Genomic DNA, 11,285 nt, shown 5'->3' on the forward strand with positions numbered 1-11,285 from the left:
AAGAGAGTCAACAAGTGCATCTAGAGGGTGATTCACCTCCTCTTCTGGACATCTACATCTAGGCGATGAATCACCCATCCCAATTTCTCTCCCCCCCCCCCATCTGCTGACCGTGGAACCAACATCGCCCATTTACACTAAACACAGGTCTCTTAGGTTGCTATAGCTGGAAGAGGTGAATCCATCCTGAAAATCTGTTCCGAATTTCAGAAAGCAATTTAAGCTGCTTATTTAGTGACTGAGAACAGTCTTCCCCACCAAACTTCCTGGACATGGTTCATTATACTCTTATCAACTATTTCATTCACTGATGCCATGCTCTGTGATAAATACATGGGGACAATAAAACCAAGGTGGACCTCTAGGGTTCAGTACTCAGTGCTGGGCTAAATCCATCAACCAGGTCATTCAACGTCTTTTACAAACTGATTAAGCTTCATTTCAAAAGTTGGTAAGTTGGTATTGAAAGTTGGTATTCAGTTCAAAAGTGTTTATTGAAAAGTACGTGGTGTGTTCCTACCGCTCTCAGCAGGTACCAGGAGGGTACCTGAGCGGTATGAGAGCGGTACCTGCTGAGAGGGTACCTGCTGAGAGGGCAGAGAGCGAGAATCTACATCTCGCCTTCCTCTGCATTTCTCATCCTTCTCACCGTAGCTGTCTCCATGAATATTTATTATACGATGGCTCACCGCCAACAAATTGAGAATATGGGCTTTTTGTTCACGGCCACAGAGACATAGGAAATCCTCTGTTTTTCTGAAACACAAAATGCTTCTTCACATCAAAATTCTTGCTGTTGGACAAGCATCTCTGAGCTGTGTATGTAAAATCAGGCCAGTACGAAGACTCCAGAATGATGCGGTGTCCCTAAAGATCTGTGTGAGAGAAAAACAAAAACGAACCAACCAAAAAAACAACAACAACAACGACAACAACAAAAAACAGCTGCTCTCTCAGGCCAGTGTCTGCAAGCTCCTAAACCTAAAAAGCATACAATTTCATACATGAAACATGGGAAAAACCTAGCTGGATCAGGCCAGCAGTGCCTCTAGCCAAGCTTTGTTCCACCAGCAATGGCAGCAGGAGATCCTAGTCCAGGAAGGCACTGGAAGCAGACTACTTTTCATGCCTTCATTTCCACCAGCACCCACGGCTGTTGCATTAACTAAAGACTACATCTCTGTCCATGCATTTTGGATTTATTTACGGTCAGCTCTGTCACCTCTATTTGAACCCACCAGTACCATTGTGCTCCACAGCCTCCTGTGGCAGCAGGATAAAGGAGTTTGCTACCCATTGGGTAACAACAGTTCCTACTAAATGTCTTCTTCTGTTATTGTAGGATTTGGCAGCTAACGGTCTGCATTCATCATAGCCCTCACCTCCAAGACACAGTTAACCTACCCAGCCCCACAGCTTCCCTCCGTTCTTGTTGAAGAGTCCTAAACCTTTGTTGTCTTTCCTTGTAAGGCAACTGCTCCATCCCTGTGCTCATTTAATTGTCCTTCTCTGGACCTTTTCCAGTGTCACTAAGTCCTTTTTTGAGATGCAGAGACTGCAATAGTATGAGCTACCCCACTTGTGGGCCCACCAAGCTTTTATAGGGCAGCAAAATGATCTTCCTTATTCCATTCCCATTGATGGAACCCAACATTTTTTTTTGGCTGTTGGTGTTGTTCTCCAAAATCATCAGGTTATTGTGCAGCAACAGCCAAAACACATTCTAGTATTTCCCTGTGGGAATCAAACACCAAGGAAATTATTATTAAAATAAAACAATGTCAATTGAGCAAATATGGAGGAGACTTAATTTTTAAACATTTTTATCCTCGGACTTGGTGTCTGGCTGAGCTTCTGGGTTATGGGAAAAACTCTTTGGACATCCTTATTTTCCACACTAGACTGGGTTCCTTAATACTTTCCCACGCACAATACAGCTGCATAGCACAGGTAACAATTTTTCTATCGATATTCTTATTTACATTCATCATTCTTCTGGCCCAAGCAGAAGAATACTGGGACTAAAAATAAATTGATAAATGATACATTTTATGAACATATTTGTTCCTTCCTTTCTCTTCTATATCACTGTCAACTTGTAATTAATCTAGTATATTTAGTCCTGTAAAGAGTACACAAATCTTAAGAGGGTCTCTGTAGTGAGCTCCTTACCCAAGATGCCCCGTCTCTTTGCTTGACTTTAGTAAGAATTTTTACATTTTCTGTCAAGGTAGGTTATATACGGTAGTTGAATTATAAGGTGAGTACCCAATTGTCTGGAAAATCCCTGAAAAGAAGGAGTCTCTAAATGGTTCAAAATCGTGTCAAAATGGAAGAGCGTATTGAGTGGCGCTGTTTAACCATCGCAAGAGAAGGATGTGGTGACAGGTGTTCCCCAGGTTATGCTGTGGGGCTATTCAGCATTTGCAAGTTATCTGGGCGATGAATATAGGCAATCCTTACTGCACTTGCAGAAGATGCTAAGCCAGGAGAGACTATGCATATATTAAAGGACAGTAAGGGAATTCAAAGTGACCATAAAACACTGGACAGAAAAATTAGGTTTCAGTTTAGAGAACAAGTGCAAGTACTGTATGTAGGCAGAATAAAACTGCCTACCTGCAAAATGGAATAGTTGCATCACTGACTAGACAGCTCTTCTGAAAACAAACTAAGGCTCACACGCAAAAGACCAATCGACCATATCATACATAAAAAATGTAAATATAATTCTGAAATGTATAAAATTTGTAAGCAATCCCTTGTTTTATGCTGTGAGAGTAACTGTCCATGGATGTCCAATAAAGCCATGGAATGGATGCTGTGGTCAGTTGTGGCCCCCACACATTAAGAGAGGCATGGACCAGCAGAAGGCAGTTGAGAGGAAAGCAAGGAGAACGACAAAGGGGTCTAAAAAACATGACCTAAAAGGAAAGACTGAAAAACTTGAGACTGTCTGAAGAACAATGATAGAGAAGGCGACAAGATAACAGTCTTCAGCAAAAACTGAGGTGGAGCTGATTCCACTTGGGCATGGAGAAAATGACCTCTCAATTTTCATTATCATTAGCTCTTATTTGCCATCTAACCCACCTCTCTGGGCAGTCTCAGAGAATGACTGGTTTTTGTACCAACTATACCTTCTTTAGCCCAGAGAAAGTGCTTGGCCTTCAGTTTTAAAGGAGCCTGTACCGGCTCCAAGACTAAGATTTGTATAAAATAATCGTGTTGTTTGTTCCTACAGAAGTCAGACAGAAACTCTATGTAATATCTGACTTGAATATTGGAAATGCTAGATCTGCCTTTTTCTGACCAACGAGGTTTTCTTGCCTGCCCAATAACTAGACACTAAAGATGAGACACCTTCACACCTTTAAAAACTCACAGAGGAGATGTCTACACTTGAGCCGGCTGTCTAGACTCCCTTTGCCATCAATGAAGACACAAAGACTGAACTAGGTCATGGTGGTATCTTAGAAAACACATTTTAAATAGGTCAGGTGGAACATGCCCCCTAAGTATCTGCTTTTCCCGTTGTTGAAAATAAAGAGGACCTAGAAGATAAACTCACACATAGATACCTTGTATTCTATGCATCTAAAATCAGAGGAGATGAATCTGACCTCCAAAAAAATTTAAATCTAAGGTTTTATACTATAAAGCTACTACTAATAGTAAAGCATACTATTCCCACTGCACCCCACTTTTGGCCCTTACATTGCCACAACCATAAGTGAACTTCCCATTGTTGAAGACCACCATTAGAAATCTTTCTGTTTTATAAGGCAGCTTTCTATGTTTTTTTTTGTTGTTGTTGTTGTTGTTTTATTTTTTTTATTTTTTTTTTTAGTTTTATGAGTGGGGTAGTTGTTTCTCTTCAGGGGTTCAGTGAAGGCACATTTAATCTCAGCTGTGTGAATTTTGTTGAGTCAGCTCTGAAGTTACCACCTCATAGGAAGCTGTTGCAGGTGTTCCAAAAAATGGGGCTAAATACTACGCCACAGAAATAAATGTGAGTGCTTGCATTTCAGTTCTTAGATGTTCTTAATCCAGTGCCTTTTCCCTAAGAGTGAAAAAAAAATGGACTATATAGAGTTTGATCCTTACAGGAATACAAAAATAACTTTTAAATGCAAATATCAGGGGTAGGAAATGTTTAGAAAAGTTCTTCAGCTCGAGTAACTTGGAGGTTTCTAAATCTAACCACTAACCAAGAAATGTTAGTGTGTAAGTGAGAAAATCGGTGTGGTCCTCAGGAAGGAAGTACAGAGTGAGAAAATGAAAAGTTGAATGTAGAAAGGTCAGGATGCATTTTGCATCAGCAAGGCTAAAGAAAGAGAAAATAGTATGAGTTATTCCTCTGTGAGCATAAATTATTAAAGCTGAGCCTTTTATTCACTGCAGATTAAGAAGTCATGCCCTGTTTTTTGCTCCTAATGAGGCCCGGGACTCTTTTATAACATCCTTCTGAGAAGTCCCCAAGCCTCTTCTTACAGTATCAAGAGCAATCCTTCAAATAATTGCCAGAGTAACCCAGGCTAAGACTGTTACAAAAGTCAGACCTCATGCTTGGGGACATCGTTTTAAAATCCTAATTTCCTGCGGTTGCTTTAGGATCTTCTCTTTGGGGTGTTTTTCTAATGCATATTCAGCTGATTCATATACTGCCATGGCACCAGCATTCAAGGGCTTGTACGTAAAGGCAATTTAAAATGGGTCACCTAAGATTGCTCTGGTTAATGGGGGAGCACTGATGCCTGTAAACAGAGCTATGTCTGAAGAAACTTATGGGGAAATACTAAACAGTTAGCTTGCTGGTTTCCTTTCCATTGGGTTAGCTTTTTATGACCCCACTTTGTTACTGGTACCCTGACATTGCTTTCATGGACCAAGTGCTATTTGTGCAGTGGAGGTGTGGGGTTGGGGTGGGCACCTTGGTGCTAGCAAATGACCACAAGATGATGGACGTTTGAGGTACAGGGCTTCGAGTGACCCAAAGGGACTTCAGAACACTCCACCTCTCTTTTTAGAGGCAGGCAGGGCTGCCAGACAAGACAAGAAAACATTTGGGGATAAATAGGGTGGTTTTCACCTTTTCTCACTTACCATTAGAAGTTGGTGCAGACAGACATTGGAGCTAGTCACCCATCTGTCGTTGTGGGCGACGGAGAGGAGCCGGCACAGCTCAGCTGACCTATTTTAGATGTCTGCATTTGGGTGAAATGAACTGCCTTGCACAAGTGTCTGCTTCTCCGCGCTGGCTACGAACGATGCAGATGTCACGTTTGGTCTGAGGATACCCACCAAACCTTCCCTCTTGCCTTTACTGAGCTCAGAGCTCTGGGCAACTTCACTCTTAGAGGTGAATGCCATTAGGCTCGAAGCAACAAACTGCAGCAGGCAAACGTGTAGTATTGAAAGGACCATGATGTCCACAGCAGTCCTAATACTTGTCCTGTTCAAGCTTCTGAGGGTCAGTGCCTCTGTGGGGCTTGTGAGGACAAGGAAGGAGAAAGGTGGCCTAGAGAGGACTGAGCTGAGTGTGAAACATGCTAATGAAGTGCAATAAGAAATAAGTGGACTTATTTCCATAAAGTAGGTTGTACCTCGTGCCCTGTAGCTGTTGCTTGAAAAATAAAACAGCAGCTATTTATCAGGCTGCTCAACAGAACTCCATTTACCATCAGAAAATTTTCCTCTGACCTTCATAAATACAACTCTGCAGACTTTATAGCCAGACCCTATTTCATCACCTGCATCCATCTGACCAAGGGCCAGGCTGGTGGCTGGCTTTGGAGGTTGCAGAGGTCTCACTCAAGCTTGTCAAATGGCATCACACTTTCTCCCCTGCTCCAGGACAAAGCTCGTTGTAACTACAGAACATTTGGTCCTGAAAAAGGATCCTGGCCCCGACACTCCAAGCTCAGGCAGTGCATGCAATCAGCTTCAAAACTGGTAGCATTTCCCAGCTGGACAAGAAATATGCAGACTTCGCTGGAGACCACTTCCCCCAGCAGCGTCCCATCACGTCGGATGGTTTCAGGATTCAGAAGGGTGCAGCAACACTTAGAGCAGGCAGAAGATTAGATGAAAAAGCAACTTGTGGGTTCATACACTCTCTTCTCTATTGATACCTTTAATTTTCACAGTTTGGCCTTTCTGAAGTCCTGTTATGATCATTGTGTGTTGGTAACCCCAGATAGTCCTTTAGAGTACAGGGTCTTATAAAGAAAATATTAAACAACCTTATAATTAGAGGCCCTGTCCTAAGCTGCATGCCCCAATCTCCTAAATGTCTAATCTCCTAAATTTCTTTATTTCTAATTTCCAAAGATCAACATTTCCTAATCTGAAGAATCTTAATTTTAACTGTATCTTTTTTTTTTTTTTTTTAAGTAGGAAATGTTTCTTAATGTAATTTACTTAATATTTTAAAGTAGAAGAAATAGTCTTTGAAAGTGAAGACTTGTGGGGTGGAGGATTCACATGGCCTGATGTTATAAAGAGGCTGAAGCCACTTGTGTTGAAGCAGTGAAGAGAGGACGAGGTTTTCCAGGACTGGCTGAGTTTGTATCAGCAGATCCTAACTGCCCCTCGCTCAGCTGTCCCTTGTGCCCATCCTTATCACATCTGTTACTTGCATGATGCAAACAGTAGCTCTCTCTCTCTCTCTCAAAAAAAAAAAAAAAAAAAAAGCCTCATTAACCGTTTTTATGGTGACCAAGTGGAAAAACCAAAATATTTGATATGACTCATAAAAACCACAGATAGAGTGAGTCCTTTGGAGTGTTTTGTCAGCTTATTTAAAGTTAGAAGAGGAAAGTACTCCAGATGCCAAGTCAGATACATGTAGATCATGTAGATCAGATACTGCAGAAAGCACAGACATAAGACAATATGAAAATATAAAGTATAATAGAATGATAGTATCTGCCTGCTTGGCTGTTTAGTGTTCATACTATGTCCACCAAGATGAATGTATCTGTATCACCTCTCTTAGGTGGAATTCACGTTTGTATGAATGCATTGAAGTGAACGGTTTCTTCCCCAGTTCTTGGCCCAGCCATTGGTACATATAACCAGATCCTTTTTCCACCTTATTTAATTTTGTAGTGTGACAGAGCCCAGATTTGGTGTCTTTCTGCTCTGTTGTCCATAGACACTGCCCTAGATCTTTGCTAAATTAACCTTAGAGGGAGGAGAGAGAGGGAAGCATGGTGGAACTGGACAAGTCCCAAAGACAGAGCTTGTTTCAGCTCTGTACAAAACTAGCACCCTCCTCTCACCGTGGCTCAGCGTGGCTGGCTGTGCCAGTCAGCATCAACCCACAGTATAATTTTTAACAGGAGAAGTTCAGAAAAATATTCTCCTTTGGGTTTCAGGTGGGAGGAGGTAACCACACCTGTTGTAAAGCGATTGGGTTTGCACTCAGGTTGCCGTGGCATCCCAAACAGCCATGTACAACCAAGCCTCAGCTTCTCACCCTCCCCAAAAAGTGACGTTGTCACAGCAGAGGTGCTGGTACTGACTCATTGCCACCAGCACTGCCATGAGCAACCCTTGGTGGGAGAGCTTGGCTCTGCCCTTGGCAGGCTCCATCCAAACAACAGCCAGCATTCAACAAGGGCCTTGAAAATGAGAAATCATAACCAAGGAACATAACTGAGCAACCAGATGAGCTAACAGAGGGACAGTTTGTTGAGAAAGACCTGCCACTGCAGGAATACGCATCAAAAAGATAAGCCCAGAGGAGATGGCTAAGAGCACCTCATGCTAGTGTTGGTTCCTTCACCAACCCTAAAAGTAGCCTGGGGAAGGCACTTCACCTTCTGTCTGCCCAACCCCAGTGAACTGCTCATAACAATATTTTTTTTATAACTATCTTGATTGTAACTACAGGGATGTCTCTATGTTCTCCTGCTTAACGTCATGCAGCCTTCGAGCAAGGGCAGTACATTAAAAGTCTTCATTTGGAGCGTCATCTCCTAATTCTGAATAGCTAGAAAACAACTGAGCAGAAACTTAGTCAAAAAAGTTTTCTAACTTATATTAAAAAAAAAAAAAAAAAAAAAAAAAAGAGAGAAGAGCTTCATTTGTTTTTGCTTCAGGAAGCTCTCCGCACCAACGGAGAAGAAAGTCCCTTTCTAAAATAACAAGAAATTCATTAGCACTTCTTGTACCTTTTTAAGGTCACCATTATAGATATTTTTGATAACACATCCTTTTATGTGCATGTGGTCTGCTCTGACGGTGGAGATAACGCTGTTTACAAGGTTCTTACCTGAAGAGCGTTTTTTTTTCTTTCATTTTTTTTTTTTCTGATGTCTTCCTTATTTTTCAGGAACAGGAGGATGGATGATATTCAAACCTGGCTCATTTATGGTTAAGGTCTTGGTTTTCTATAAATTGGGAAGAGCATAGGAGGAAAAGCAAGAGACATGATGAACATTTGCTTTGAAAGGATGAAAGTTCAACATCCAGTTTTCTTCATTTTGCCTTGCATGATACCATGGGACTAGATCATTAAGGACTTTAGTGTACTCTATTTCTGGCTACAATGTTTTTTCCTAAGAAACATAGGAGTTGATAGACTGGTCTAGATTTCCCATGTACTTAATTCGGTATCAGGTACTTTTCCAGTAATTAGGATAATATACCAATGGAAGAGGCAAGAAAACCCACCTGAAAATGCAAAATAATCTGCCCTTGTCATTAGTCTTGTCTTAATTTCCAGTCATTGAGTTATTTGATAACATACAGCATTAACATTTTTCTTTCTTGCATAAGATGGCATATTCTAAATATACACACAGCTCTCTGTTTCTTAGTACAACAGTATGCTGTGAATTGTAGAGTTATCAAAAACCCCAAGGCACACAAACTTATTTATGAAATTACAACTATGAACAAAAATAACTCCTGGGATGTAAAATGGAATATGGAAACTGTCACAGTAAAAGTAGAAAGTGCCCTTCTGTGGACTGCCTCCTAGAGATGATTTGTCTCCTGTCCATAGCTCATGCTCGAAAACTTATTGGGTATCTCAGTTTTAGACAACTTAAATTGCATGAGATGAATTACACTATAGTTGTGTAACACTTCTTACCGAATCTTGTATGCCCATATATCCGATGTACACAGTCCTGCTTTGGGATGGAGTGTATTACTGCTACGCTCCTGGGTAAGCTGCCTGGGGCTTGCTGAAGGTCTGAATGCTGCAGCAGAGTTGTACCAGTTAGATCAGACCGGTCCACTCCCCATGTCAAGGATGAGGATGTGCCAGTATACCTCTCCCTGCTTGGACAGAGCATCTGTGGGGTAGAGGCTGGAAGGGTTAATGTGCAAGTCCTCTAGGGCTGCCCAAGTCCTCAAGGACTGACCCAAACCAGCAGCCCTTCATTCAACAGATTGTGAATATCGAAGCTTCAAAAATCCACCTAAAATATCTTTGCTATTCACTTGGACATAAATGGGGGGGGGGGGGGGGGGGGCTGAGGATACAGTAGATTTCCCATACAGGAAGAAAAAGTCATAGGGAAAAAAAAATCAGGCAAAACCATGTTCCAGCACTATAAAGACTGTATACATGGAAAGGATTTGCACTTCTGTTTAAAAGCTGGCAATCCCTTGCACTTTCTAGGTGAGATTTTGGTTTCAGAGGCTTTAGGGGAAATATCCATCTCTCTCCATTGACCTAGCAGGACTTGTCTGGACATCTGGCATGGTGCTCCTCTATGGAGAAGGTGTCACCTGGAATCAGGCTATAGAAACTTTGCTGGGGTGAGGCTGAGCAGGAGGCTGATTCAGGGAACACAGAAGGTCCACTTACACTTTACTATTCCCATGTCATTCCCGAGCCAAACAACTAATGGAGGAGGTGGAGGATTCCTTTTTCACGTTTCTCAAGACTGGATGCTAAGTTCTCTCTTTGGTCTCAATTCTCTGGAAAAGTATTACAAGTAACAAAGCCAGGGAAATAATCATAGATTCACAGAATCATCCAGACTGCAAAGGAGAGGTCCAACCTGCCATTTAACACAAGGTTGGTTATGAAATCCCACCTGGTTTTAGGGCTTTATCCGGTTGGTTCTTGAAAAACTCCAAGGACGGAGACTGCACAACCTCTTTGGACGATGTGTGACAATCCATGACCATTTTAGTGTCTATCAATGTGTTATTAACACCAAACAATCCTGGTTACTCTGAGAGTGCCATGATGGATGTCTACGGGGGATTCGGAGCACTCTCTCTGAACCTTAAATTGTTGGATCCAGCTGTTTTGGACTGAAAATGGTAGTTCACAAGAACTTGATACAAATCTGCAGCAAGCAGAAGAGTAACCTTACCTATCTGTAAATCAACAGTACAGATGCATTTCCAGAACAATGTCATAATGCTCGGTAACAACTCACTTTTCTTAGAATTTAAGCTCAAATCCAGAATTATATTTTAGTTTGAAAAAATGCACCTGTAAGTTTGGAGGGAGCTTTCACTCAGATGTCTCAACCGATGTTGAAAATTGCTGTTTGAGACTCTTTCCATTTTTCTGAGCATTGAACCCGAGATGTATTCATTTGCAGAGAACTGATGCCCAGAATCCTTCAAACGGCCTCAAGTTGGACTCCCAAAAACATCGGAAATGCATTATTGTCATTATTAAAGCTGCAGTAGATTCAAGTGATATTTTAGGATGGAAAATCAAAGGGGCTAGGTGATTTTAAAAGGAAATCAGCACTTTTACACAGCAAGAGTTCAGCGAATTTAACCAATGGCTTTTCCTGGCATAAAATCTTCAAACCTGGAGACAAATCTAATAGTGAAGGATCTCCACTGTAGTTACTTATCATGATTTGATCTTTGAATAGGAGTGGAAGCTCTTGAAATTTTTGAAAAAATAATGGTTTGGCCAAAGTTTGGCTCTGATACAAGAGAAGAATAAAAGACAGACGGTAAGATGAGAGAGCAACCTTTTGTTGCAGGCATGCAGAGTAATGGCTGGGAAGGCAGGCAAGCCAGCTTGTAAAGCTAATTTGTCCCTTCTCTTCCAAATCCTCCCGCACTGTTTGCCTTGGCTTCCAAAATCTTTCTGAAAGCTTTTCCTTTTAAAGCTGATGACCGATGCAACGAAAGTTTAATTCTTTTTTTTTTTTTTTTTCCCTCCCTTTTCATTTTCAGAAAAGCAAACGCAAAACTCCTGGCACGTCTCCAATGTTATTGATGCCTTGGTGGGATTTTAAGCATGGAAGAAACCTGCATCTTTGGCACAAAAAGACTCTTTATGGCTA

This window comes from Anser brachyrhynchus (genome assembly GCF_964034855.1).
Source record: "Anser brachyrhynchus genome assembly, chromosome: 1".
Taxonomy (NCBI): Eukaryota; Metazoa; Chordata; class Aves; order Anseriformes; family Anatidae; genus Anser; species Anser brachyrhynchus.